We start from the raw sequence: 12,695 nt of genomic DNA, 5'->3' as shown, positions 1-12,695 counted from the left end.
CTCCCATTACAGTAACGGCCATTTTGAAAAGTACAGTATTCAGTTTTTTTGCTACTCCTTCTTCAAAGTTTGTCCGATTTTGTTCAAATTTGAGAAAAATAATCTTTGGACTGAGCTGCACAGACATGACTTAACAGATTTTTTTTATTCTTCTTTGTTCAAAAGTTATGATGTCATGAACTCAATGAGGTTGCCCCAAATTTGGTTCTGAGGCTGTATCTCGGCCAAACTTTGATCAATCAAAACGAAAATTGGTACACTTCATCACACCCATGATCTGAGGGTACATGCCAAAGTTGGGAACAGCGCCACCTAGGGGTCATAAGATATGAAAAAAGGCTATTTTTGCCTATAACTTCTGAACGCTTTATCAGAAAATCATATAATTGATATCTATGGATTCCGCGTGACATGCCGAATCTGGTGATACCGGATATGTTAGGATCGGATGAACCACGTGACCGCAATTTTGAAATTTGTCATAAAATGTGATATCTTTTGAAATATTTGAGATATCTGCACAAAATTTGGTATGCGTGACCGTCAGCATGTTCCGAACGTACCTGAGAAGTTTCAGAATAGCGCCACCTAGTGTTCCAGAGATATAGGAAATTTTGCTAAAACATTTATAACTTTTGAAAACTTTGTCCAAATTTGGTGTCATTTATGTCATCTTGTTCCCTGGCTTATGCAGATTCCGACGATGTCTCATTTGTCATTTTCCAAAAATGTTATTGTCCGCAATATTGAAACAAGTGAAAAACAGTTTTTTTGCTACTCCTCTTTCAAATTTTGTCAAATTTTGTCCAAACTTGGCTGAGATGATCTTCGGACTGAGCCGCACATAAATGACTGAACGGATTTTTGATATTTGCTACCGTTCCTGAGATATTTGTCACTGAAGTTGACCCTTCCTGGGTTTGTGTTTTTATGCTAGTTAGCTTAGCATGCCAATTGGTTATTTGCAAAATGTGCTTCTGTTCCAGACATTGAGTCATTCTGAGATTGATCTAAACAGAACTTTTTAAACATTAAATGCTGTGCATTTATTTGAAAAAAATCTTCATTTTGAGTTGACTCTCATTAGAACCATGGAACTTCAGCAGGTGTTTGAACACAAGCCCGGCCGGTGGCGCAACGAGATGAGCGATGGACGCCGCACCCCGAGGTTATGGGTTCGAGTCCCGTGGGGGACAGCCTTATAAAGGTGGCTCTGCATTCGGCGAAAGCCCCTTCTGGGGCTTGGCCCCGTACAACTGCTTGCAGTTCTTGTTATTATTATTCTTTTTCTTCCCACTGGGTTCCTATGGCAGCCCTATGAACCGTAAGTAGGAAAATGATGAAATTTGGCACACTTGTAGTGATGCTTATGAAAAGTAATTGCTCCAAATTTGGAGTCTCTACAACCAACTCTATAGCGCCACCACCAGTCCAAATATTCAACATTTAAACTGTTATAACTTTTGAACCCTTTGATACAGAGAAATGAAACTTAGTACACCTGATTTCTCTCCTCATGTTGATCACATTCATTATCTTACATTAAGGCTCCTCCCATTACAGTAACGGCCATTTTGAAAAGTACAGTATTCAGTTTTTTTGCTACTCCTTCTTCAAAGTTTGTCCGATTTTGTTCAAATTTGAGAAAAATAATCTTTGGACTGAGCTGCACAGACATGACTTAACAGATTTTTTTTATTCTTCTTTGTTCAAAAGTTATGATGTCATGAACTCAATGAGGTTGCCCCAAATTTGGTTCTGAGGCTGTATCTCGGCCAAACTTTGATCAATCAAAACGAAAATTGGTACACTTCATCACACCCATGATCTGAGGGTACATGCCAAAGTTGGGAACAGCGCCACCTAGGGGTCATAAGATATGAAAAAAGGCTATTTTTGCCTATAACTTCTGAACGCTTTATCAGAAAATCATATAATTGATATCTATGGATTTCGCGTGACATGCCGAATCCGGTGATACCGGATATGTTAGGATCGAATGAACCACGTGACCGCAATTTGGATTTTTGTCATAAAATGTGATATCTTTTGAAATATTTGACATATCTGCACAAAATTTGGTATGCGTGACCGTCAGCATGTCCCGAACGTACCTGAGAAGTTTCAGAACAGCGCCACCTAGCGTTCCAGAGATATAGGAATTTATGCTAAAACGTTTATAACTTTTGAACACTTTGTCCAAATTTGATATAATTTATGTCATTTTGTTCCCTGGCTTATGCAGATTCCGAAGATATATCATTTGTCATTTTCCAAACATGTTACTGTCCGCCATATTTAAACAAGTGAAAAACAGTTTTTTCGCTACTCCTCCTACAAATTTTGTCCAATTTTGTCCAAATTTGGCTCAGACGATCTTCGGACCGAGCCGCACAGCAATGACTGAACGGATTTTTGATATTCGCTACCGTTTCTGAGAAATCCGTCTCTGAAGTTGACCTTGCCTGTGTTCGTGTCTTTATGCTAGTTAGCTTAGCATTCTAAATGGTTATTTGCAAACTATCCTTCTGTTTCAGATGCTGAGTCATTCTGAGATTGAACTAAACAGAACTTTTTAAATATTAAATGCTGTGCATTTCTTTGAAAAAAAATCTTCATTTTGAGTCGACTCTCATTAGAACAATGGAACTTCAGCAGGTGTTTGAATACAAGCCTGGCCGGTGGCGCAACAAGATGAGCAACGGACACCACGCCCAGAGGTTATGGGTTCGAGTCCCGTGGGGGACAACCTTATAAAGGTGGCTCTGCATTCGGCGAAAGCCCCTTCTGGGGCTTGGCCCCGTACAACTGCTTGCAGTTCTTGTTTGAAGTGTAATTTGATTTAGTTTGTCTTGTGTCAATTAGAATACATGGAGGGGCGAGGGGCGAGGTGTTATGAGTTATACTGGGACCAACCACTTAAGGGTGATCGAGACGCGCGGACGCGCCATCGACCGGGTGATCGAGACGTGCCGCACTCAGTTTTCAACACGAGTGCGGCAGGCTTGACCTCAACTTATTTGATGAGCCCAACATATTTGGGTTTACAGTGTATTACTTACATCACTGTGAGATGTAAAACAGTGGCATAAGTGGACAGGTCCAAAAATAGGCAGCATAGCCTTGAGATAATCGACAAAGACAAAGCACTTTTCAGGGCTGGCGGTGTTGTTTGTGAGAAACTGAGGTCAGGTGGTGACTGCTTCAAGAGGCTTTGTGCACAAAGAAAATACCTCCCTCCATACCATCTTGGTTAAGAGCAGACCTCAAAGGAACAAGGGGCAAGAGAAAAGGGCAGTGGAGCATTCTAATTAAATCCAGACAGAAGGAACATGAAGTCATTCCATGAGGAAGATGCTGAAATGGGTCTTGTAAGAAATATAAACGTGTGCATGAAAAACAAGGTTTTGTGGGAAATTAGCAGTTTTCACCACAAACATGTCATTGGTGACAAGAAATCAGTTCATTGCGTGCTTCAATACACTGACAGAGTAAAGGTTAATTGAATGCCACACCACAGTCCACAGGATTCCAAGGTACCAGCCTTTGTAAATACGACTGTGAACCAAAAGATTGTATCTGGTCAACCTTGAGGAATCCTGTCAGCTAAGAATGACAAGAAATGTGGGATTATGAACAGATCCAACATTCCGGACTTCAGAAAAAAATGAGTGGATGTGAAGTAAGATGGGGGAGTTTCAAAGGAAATTCCGTCAATGCACTAAGGTGCTGAGTCATTCCTTCCATGGAAGTGATAAAGTGTCCATGACACTAACAGGTAAATAAAGATACTCCCACTGAAGAAGAAAAAAAAGCCTTCAGCAAATTAGACTTTACAAGTTTTATATATTAACCTTCAGCTCCACAGGCTCAAGATTTGTTATCAATGTAATTTAGCAAATTTCTAACTGCTGGTTAGGTAACATTTCTAATTCTGAACAGTAAGATCAATTTGAAAATTCAAAAAATAAAATAAAATTCTGTTATCATTTACTGGCATTCAAGTGGCATTTTTGCAGATCTGTAAATTACATTTGAAAGCTATGGCTGCAGGCAATATTATTAAAATAAATAAATAAATAAAATTATGTACTACAGAAAAAATATATATATATTTTTTGAACTGTCTTTAAAATGTAATTTGGTGCTGGATATAGTTAACAAGATGACTACAATCAGGTATGTGAAATGAAAATATACTGTGTTTTTATATATATATATATAAATATATATAAATTTGATAATGCAATATAATATAATATAAAATAAACTATGGCATCAATGTCTTCTGCATTTTATCTTTGTGATATGAGGGAATATTATTTGGTCTGCACAAGAAAGTTACTACCCCTTGTCAGGCATTATGCAATCCTCACAAAACCTCAACCAATTAAACATTACACAAAGAGCAAGGCCAACATTCCACACAGTTCAAATCACACATATCTGGAAAGAAAGTATTGACCAGAGCAGAGAGGGCGGGAAAAAAAACTATCTAAAAACACAGAGACACTTGTCATCCTTTAAAATAAACGAATCCTTTATCAGTCTATCTTGTCATTTATCTCAGACCATAAAAGAGCAAGTGCCTTACGCACATTATAGTGAAAAGAAGCTGAGCCGCTAATGATGGTTGTGGGGTCTGTTTTAGAGCTTAAATGGTCAAATGGTATGTTTTCTCTCTGAGGACCAGACACTGGAAAGCATTACGCTAGATGAATACCTAATGTCTCGATCTATTTAAATAATTTAAATCCAAGCCTGAGGGATGAAACACCACGTGTTCTGAAATTGCCTTTTGAAAAATAATCAAAATAAATAATTAAATAGGTACAGTATTTTTTAAAATGTTTTTACATTGATTGCTTTATTCTTTCCCCGTCTAGGTTGCTGAATGAACCTTTTACTGGACTGAGTCACGTTTCCGATGATGAACTGTACTAACAGATGCCCATTTAATGTGCCGTGATACTTTACACATTAGACACTTTTAACTCTCAACTGTAAATCAGCTGGAAAAATTAGTCACATCTGCCACTTTAATGAACCATCTAAATCTCAAGCACACTTAAGAACATTTACATCTGACCTATACCTCACTTCTTTCCCACAGTGACTTTTAATTTTTTTTAAAATTGTTTAAATATTATAATTAGTGTTGTCAATCAATTGAAAAAATAACCAATTCATTGACAACTAATTAATTGAGATGAATTGCACCTAACATTAAAGGTCTTAATATATTTTTGTATATAATGGCATCTTTTTACTAAGCACTGAGTGAAGGCCAGTATCACTTACCAGTACCAGGATTCTTTTTATTTTTCTTCTCAATTTTAGCTATTCAACATTACAGTATATTTGAAAGCCATCTTTTTACCATTTAATATCATTAAAAAGATATAACAACTTTTCATTGTTATAAATGCCATAGCTGTGCCTTTAATATATCAGGGCTCAACCTTAAAGGTGGGGTAAGTCTTATTTCAAAACCGTTTTAGAAAAAGGACTCGGGCCGAGTGGAATAACAAACTTGTAGCCAATCAGCAGGTAAGGGGCGTGTCTACTATTGATGGTGAGAAGAGCGCTCGCTCTCGCTCTGTGCACGTCATTATTCAAAACACACGAGTCACACATGACGGACATTAGCGGAGAACTAGCCTGATATATGCTGCTTGACTATGCTCGTGTGTCATGTTCACTTGTTAGTCCATTTGCGATCGTATTGTGGCTCACTTCAGCGATGATAAAGACCCGTTCATTTCCACACCGTATGGAGCATCTAAATCTCCTCACTGTGTGCTTCAAGCATCAGCTCACACAATGTCTCCGACAAGTAAGATACTATACTCCTAATATATGTTTGCTTATTCTTTTCATGATCTATATAACCCTTATCCAGTCATAATTGTAATATGTCGTTAGCTGGACTGTCGTGCTTGTGTTCTATGGAGTTGTTCATGAGAACAGTTTGATCACTATCTCGTCATAATTGTAATATGTCGTTAGTTGGACTGTCGGCTCGTGTTCTATGGAGTTGTTCATGAGAACAGTTTGTGATTTTGTGATCGCTATGATTCTAATCTTGTCATAATTGTAATATGTCGTTAGCTGGACTGTGTGCTTGTGTACTATCCAGTTGTTCATGAGAACGGTTTGTGTGTGTTTTTATGATTGCTGTAACTCTAATCTTGTCATAATTGTAACATGTTCGTTAGTTGGACTGTCTTGCTCGTGTACTGTCCAGTTGTTCATGAGAACGGTTTGTGTTTTTGTGATAGAAGGGATGACTTTTTCATTGAATATTCGACCTGGATTAGATACACAGAGATTCTGCCATAACCATTGATGCCTCTGGGTTTATGTATGTTGTGTGGGGGGTCGCTATCAAAATAGGGGCGAGACCCTTTTGGGGCTAGGGGCGTGTTTGTTTTGGTGATTTGAAATACCAACAACGGTTACCAGAGAGCACTTACCCCAGTGCTTTAAGGTTTCTACTGGTGCGGATATTCAGATTTTTACCTGCCCTGCTAAAACAAGTTATTGTTTTCATTGTTTTTGATCATTTAACCATGCAAACTGTGCTTTAAGATTTTCAGGTCTAACAGGAAAATATACAGAAAGTTTATAATTTCTTGAGCAATTTCAAGAGCAGTGAGTGCTTTTCTCTTTGTCGTTTATTCTTTGATTAAAGCAGCACTAGGTAACTTTTCAACCTTCATAATATATTTTTAAGACTCTTGTGATGATACATCGACTTACAATAGGTTGAATGACACGTCTGCCATAGCCTGATGGGGTCTCAATCGTTTTTAATCGTACTTTTAAACTTCGAGTTTCGGGTATTAACCCGAGAACAAAAAGAACTACAAAATTTCACTTCCGTTGTTTCACAAATTGTTTGTTTGTCGGATGTTATAGTCATGTCCGAAGCAGCAGAGAAAAATAAGAAAGCAAAGGTTTTGTTGGAAAAAAGCAATACGAGGAAACGAAAAAGTGATGGGATTAAAGGCAGGACGAGGATCAACATTGGGCCAGCGTTTGCTCGGTGGCGTTAGCTGAAGGAGGCGTGTCCGACCAATGCTAAATTGGCTGTCATGCTTGCTATGGTTATTACCTACCACTCAAACATTGAATTGAAGTATCATAGATTCTGTAAAACGCTAACCAATAGATAGACTAGGCTACTAAAATGACACTGGCTTGTAAACATGAGCATCGCGATCATTTGGCATTTGAAAAAAATAAAACCCATGAAATTATATTCATATGACATGCTGAAACATATGGCACTGTACCTGGGATGAAGACATTTCACACGCGACGCAGTGTGAACAGTGTTCAGGGTAACTGTTAGTGATAGTTTCCAACCCGCAGGTCCTGCTTTTATGAAGTTATTTGGCCCACCCCGTACCACTGTATATATTTTTACAACATGCTCCGCACCCGCGACCATTAAATAGACATACGGGGGGCGCAAGTTATGAGACGGCCTGCTCATCACTAGTTGGGCTATCATGGTTGTCATGTCAACAAATGCACACGCGCATCCCCTGATGTAGGATGACAGAGGTTACGACAGTAGTAGAGGACAATATTTTTTCCCAACTGGGGGACCCCGAGAGCAAAAGTTACCTAGTGCTACTTTAACATTAATGACAGACTATACAGGAGGTTTTGGGACCTGAAAACATAAATGAAGAATATAACAAAGATAACTGCCATTTTACAATGCTGTCTCTATATTAAAAATTCAGTCAATGACAATGTAATAAACTGTCATTGGAGAGCAAATCTTCCAGCTGTTACCGACATCAGCCATCAGCAATAAAGTCGGCTAAAAAATACACAAGCGTTCCTGTTTGTCTCTCATTAGTCAAAACAAAGGCAGTCGGCCTTGTATTTCTATGCTTAATGAGACACTCGCATATTTGGCTACTGCTATCTGTACAGCAAGGTTACAGTACCATGACTTTACACTAACCTAGATATATATTTCTATTAATCTACTGTAAAAGAAAACAGCGGACAATATTTCTTTCTAAATTACACACTTGTGCTATAATGGTAGCCTAAGGAAATGCATCAAGCTCCAAACTAAGGTGAATTGATGTCTTATTCTGACAAAAGAAAAGATCACCCGTCTCCGTTTTGGCGTGCATATGGTACGTGTTTTTTTGCATGCATATGATACGCACATTATGGGGTATTATACATACAAACCCCCCACCTCACCACCCATATTCTCCTCTTATGCACGCCATAAAATGCATATCATATGCAAACGAAAAACTGCGTAGCATTTGCACATCAAAACTAATTTTGGCGTATCCATTCCACGAGATTTTACACTTGATACGCATCACCATGAGATCATGTTGGTTATTCATATCTGTTTGTAATATTACAAACAGTGAAACTAATGACTAATAAAGAAATCCTGATTTGTGTCTATTTTATATGTTATGTGGAATTTATTTTTAGCAATGTATTTGTATGCGTGTATACTTTCATTTATATTTTTCAACTAATATATATAAATAATGTTTACTAACTTTTTTTGCAGTATTTTTTTCTTGAATATATATTCATTACATGAATATAATGTAATAATTTCATTAACATTAACAATTTCACAATTTGCTTTGTCTGTTTTCAACACATTTTAACTAATGATTTTAATATCAGAAATAATTTTTTTTCATTTTCTGTTATTGCTTGCCAACTGTTGATGTTAGCAAGCTTATTGTTGAGCTCAATATATGAACACCACCACCTTGTGGAAGCCTATGGACTGTACGTTGTCTCACCCACAGAGACATAACATTTATTTTGTTCTTGTCAGTGTTCTAGAACTAAAGGATTAATGTAAACATTTTGAGAAATTACACTGACAATTAGTCAATAATTTTTTGTGCATGCTATAAGTTGGGTCAAGTTAAATAAGGTGTCATATTATGCACATTGTCCTAGCACACTCTAGATATCCTTGCTGATGCTTGTAGTCTGTCTGCAAAGGCGGCTCATGTTGCAGTCAAGCTCTCAGCTGATGATGCCCTGGTGATGCAGTTCCTGGATGTCGGGTTTATAAAGACTGATGTCTTCGAATGTGGAGACAAATCAATAGCCAGCCCATTAAGTCATATCTCATGTGATTTTCTATATACCATCAGGCCAAGACACAAAGTCGGAGCAGAGTGGAGCGAGTTAGGTCAGTCTGCCCTTTATAACTTTCCTTGACTTGGCTCCCCCTTCCCCAGCCAAGGTAGATGAGAGTTACCATCATGGCCACATATTCAAGCACTGGGGATATTCCCTACCCTACACAGGCTTCCCACGTACACTGTCATCCTGGGAGATCTCAGCCACGTGTCTCATCTGCTATAAGAAGCAGTAAGAGCATCTGAATGCCCCTTTGTGCCTTCTGGATCTCACAATAGGATCATTGGGCATGAGTTCTGAGACACAAAGTCATAAGGAGAAAATGGGGAGTACCAAGGACTGTTTCTAAAGGAAAAGAGTCAAGACAGCCCCAACTATGGGGTATATTTAGAACCTCTCATTGAGGATAATTAGTTTCAGAAGACTGGAATTCCCAGCTAAAGGCCTCTAGGGTGTGTGAGGGCTGGGGAGGGGGCTGTAATGGGAAGGGGTATCAGAACCAGCTGATAGCATTTCTGGATCAACCCAGCTGACTAATACCACAAACTCCCAAAGCAGAACACAATCACTGCCTGACCCCAGCACCTCCCAAAGGCCAGAATGCTGAGAATTCTACAGCCAAAGAGATACTTCAAAATGCATGTCTCACAGGGGAGCTTTGTATCCCAAAAAATTTAAACATCTGGCAAACATTTAGACAGCAGATAGACAATGGGTGAGACATCAAGCCACAAACAGAGAAAACAAATTATGGAAAGGCTACTTTGCCGCAATTTAGTGTGGGACTCTCATCTGTCAGCAGATGGATTTGATACTATAATATGAAATTACACATTAATTGCTACGTATTGTAAGAAGCTAAGTTGTCTTAATAAATAAATTAACCAAACATCAAATACAAAGCAAAGAAAAAATGTGACAACTCAATGGACAATCTGCTAGAATATGATTTGCATAAGCTGATGTAACTATTTTTACCACACATCAAGAGCATTTTAATCATTCTCTGGCATTTGTGCACTTGGCTAATTTCAGATTAAAATTTCAATTAAAGTAGTGATAATGACACAAAGGCAAACCAGTGTAATATAAACATCCACAAATGCGTGCTGGTCTGGATGAAAACACTGATGCACCACAAGCCCAAGCACGGAGGACTGGGAAACTGATTGTTCACACTCATGTGAAGCTCTTTCTGTGTCTTGACCAGCAATGTCAGCCTGAGACAAGAGATTCTCACATTGAACCAGTCATTATGGTCACATGCCTGCAATCATGCTGGAACAACTCAGTGCACGGTTATGGGACAGGGGCACAACAGAGCAGCGGGTCAAGCTATGCTGGGGGCCATTCAGATCAGAGTGGTCTAAGATCAGAATGATGACAACATTGGTTAAAGGGGAATCTAAATAGGCTACATTTAAATACATGTATCACTTTTAAAATAAGAAGAACCTCTAAAAGACATCTGAAACGCACCGAGAAATAACTTTTAACAACTATAATATCTTATGTAAAGGCTTTTGCAATCACATGGACAAGTTGGAACAAACTTTTAAAACACTTACCTTCATCTTAATGTGCCATAATTTACATGTTCCAAGCATGGTTTCAAGGTTGAGTAGTGATAGACACACTGCGATCATTTCAGTGAAACCATTCCTGAGAAATCTGTCATCATCCGAATCCTCCTCTCCAACGCAGTCCTGTTAAATAGAAGTTTCTCCTCTTTGGCAAAGACAGACTCTTCTAAAAGCGCATTGCTTTTAAGCTCTGGGCGAGCTCCGTCGCCTTATTTTGCCTAACATAAGGTTACACTGTTTTCACTGCGTGGGGAATTCCTTGCGCTCACATTTTCCCTCGAAAGCAATTGGTCCAGCGTTCGGCATTTACACTGCAAGCGAGCGACGCGTCAAACGAAATCGCTCCCATGTAATCAGTGAAGTGACGCGTCTTTCAGGGTTGCAAATGGACGGGTGACGTCGGCACCTTGTCGACCAATCAAAAGATTTGTTTGTGTGAGCAAGTGTTTAGTTTTGCACATTTTTATAGAACCGCATAGACAGAATCAGAGACACCTCCAGTTGTTTCAACGGTTAACATTTTAACAGCGTCTTAGATTTAAACAGTTTAATCCAGAGTGACATGCACATATATCGAATATATCAAATAATTTGGGTTAAAGTAATAATGGCAGTAAAAATATCGTCTTTGTTATTAGGCAATCATACTATGTTGGTTGGCTGGCTGAATAGTATCCCGCAGGTGAGTGAGCGTTAATTTGTTATATTGGATAAACTGAAACAGTCCCTTAAAAACACCGCGCGTTAATTTCTGATGTCAACAAATGCAGATGGCCCCTTAAGACACTCTGCCCCGCCTATTATCGGAATAGCCTGTTTGGGGAATTCAAGCGTAATAGTGTTGTTTGTGGTCAGGGGATTTACTTATTTATACTTCATTTGATATTGTTCTCAGATTTTCCAAGGAAAAAAAACATTCGGTTACACCTCTCTGGAATTGACAGTAAACTCCCATTAATTTTTTACCGTTTCCAAAGATACAAACTAACCTACATATTTCCCATATTTTACTAGCACTGACTTAATAAAGAAAAAACAATTAAAGTAGAACTACTGAATACCATCCATCTCTCTCTCTCTCTCTCTCTCTCTCTCTCTCTCTCTCTCTCTCTCTCTCTCTCTCTCTCTCTCTCTCTCTCTCTCTCTCTCTTAACCATTCTGTTCCTGAATATCTTTGAGATTTTACACACACGTAATATTTATAATATCTATTACATTAACCCATTATTTTACGCCTGCTAACAGTTAGCAGATTTATCGTTGTTGTGTTGTTTTGTTTTTATTATTATTTTGCAGAACTGCTTCGTAAATTGCACATTATAAGCAAAAAAACTGTGCTTCCCATACCGGGAGTCGAACCCGGGCCGCCTGGGTGAAAACCAGGAATCCTAACCGCTAGACCATATGGGACGGTATGTAATTCGGTGTTTTTTACATATTGATTTATGTGAAATGCCTAAGTATTTCTCTGTTTTGTACCATAACTTTATTTTAATGATACTAGAAGTGTTCACAAAGAAAATACCAAGTCGCCACATTTTCTAGAAATTGTGTAAGCGCCCATGTTAGTATAAGGGTTTTCAATGTGTATCTGCTTCTCTAAAATGGACAGCAGGTGGCACTGCAGTGCAGACTTAAGTTATTCTGAGCTTCCGCGAGACTGTTCACCGAGGCAGCAATTTTCATTTGTACCATTTTAGCCTCTCTCTTACAAAATCCGTGTTATACTTCACGATAACTTTACTTGTGCAATAATTTTTGGCTTTGTATATTTTAAAGAAACAAATATTTATTTAACAGTTATCTTATCTGATACTGTTACATATGAGATAGCCGGTATATGAAACGTTAGCCTGTTAGCTTGTCGGTGGTTTCGGTGAGTATTTTTTATTAACACGCTGTTATTTTATTATACTTTTACCATTTATCGCACCTGTATGAAAGTGTTAT

The 12,695-nt window shown here is 38.4% G+C and overlaps 1 protein-coding gene and 1 non-coding gene across 2 annotated transcripts in view; both read right to left on the bottom strand.

Moving 5' to 3' along the window:
- The window catches only part of elf1 (E74-like ETS transcription factor 1), a 50,230-nt gene extending 39,150 nt beyond the window's left edge, over positions 1-11,080 (bottom strand). Inside the window, exon 1 of the mRNA XM_067457361.1 lies at positions 10,731-11,080. The gene's annotated coding sequence lies outside the window, so the exon portion shown is untranslated. The remainder of the gene's footprint in view (positions 1-10,730) is intronic.
- A 1,003-nt stretch (positions 11,081-12,083) lies between these two features.
- Positions 12,084-12,155, bottom strand: trnae-uuc (transfer RNA glutamic acid (anticodon UUC)). The gene has a single exon. It is a non-coding gene; the product is annotated as a tRNA-Glu (tRNA).
- Between the last annotated feature and the right edge of the window lie 540 nt (positions 12,156-12,695).

This window comes from Pseudorasbora parva, chromosome 11, assembly GCF_024679245.1.
Source record: "Pseudorasbora parva isolate DD20220531a chromosome 11, ASM2467924v1, whole genome shotgun sequence".
Lineage (NCBI taxonomy): Eukaryota > Metazoa > Chordata > Actinopteri > Cypriniformes > Gobionidae > Pseudorasbora > Pseudorasbora parva.
This window is presented reverse-complemented; position numbering and strand designations above follow the sequence as displayed.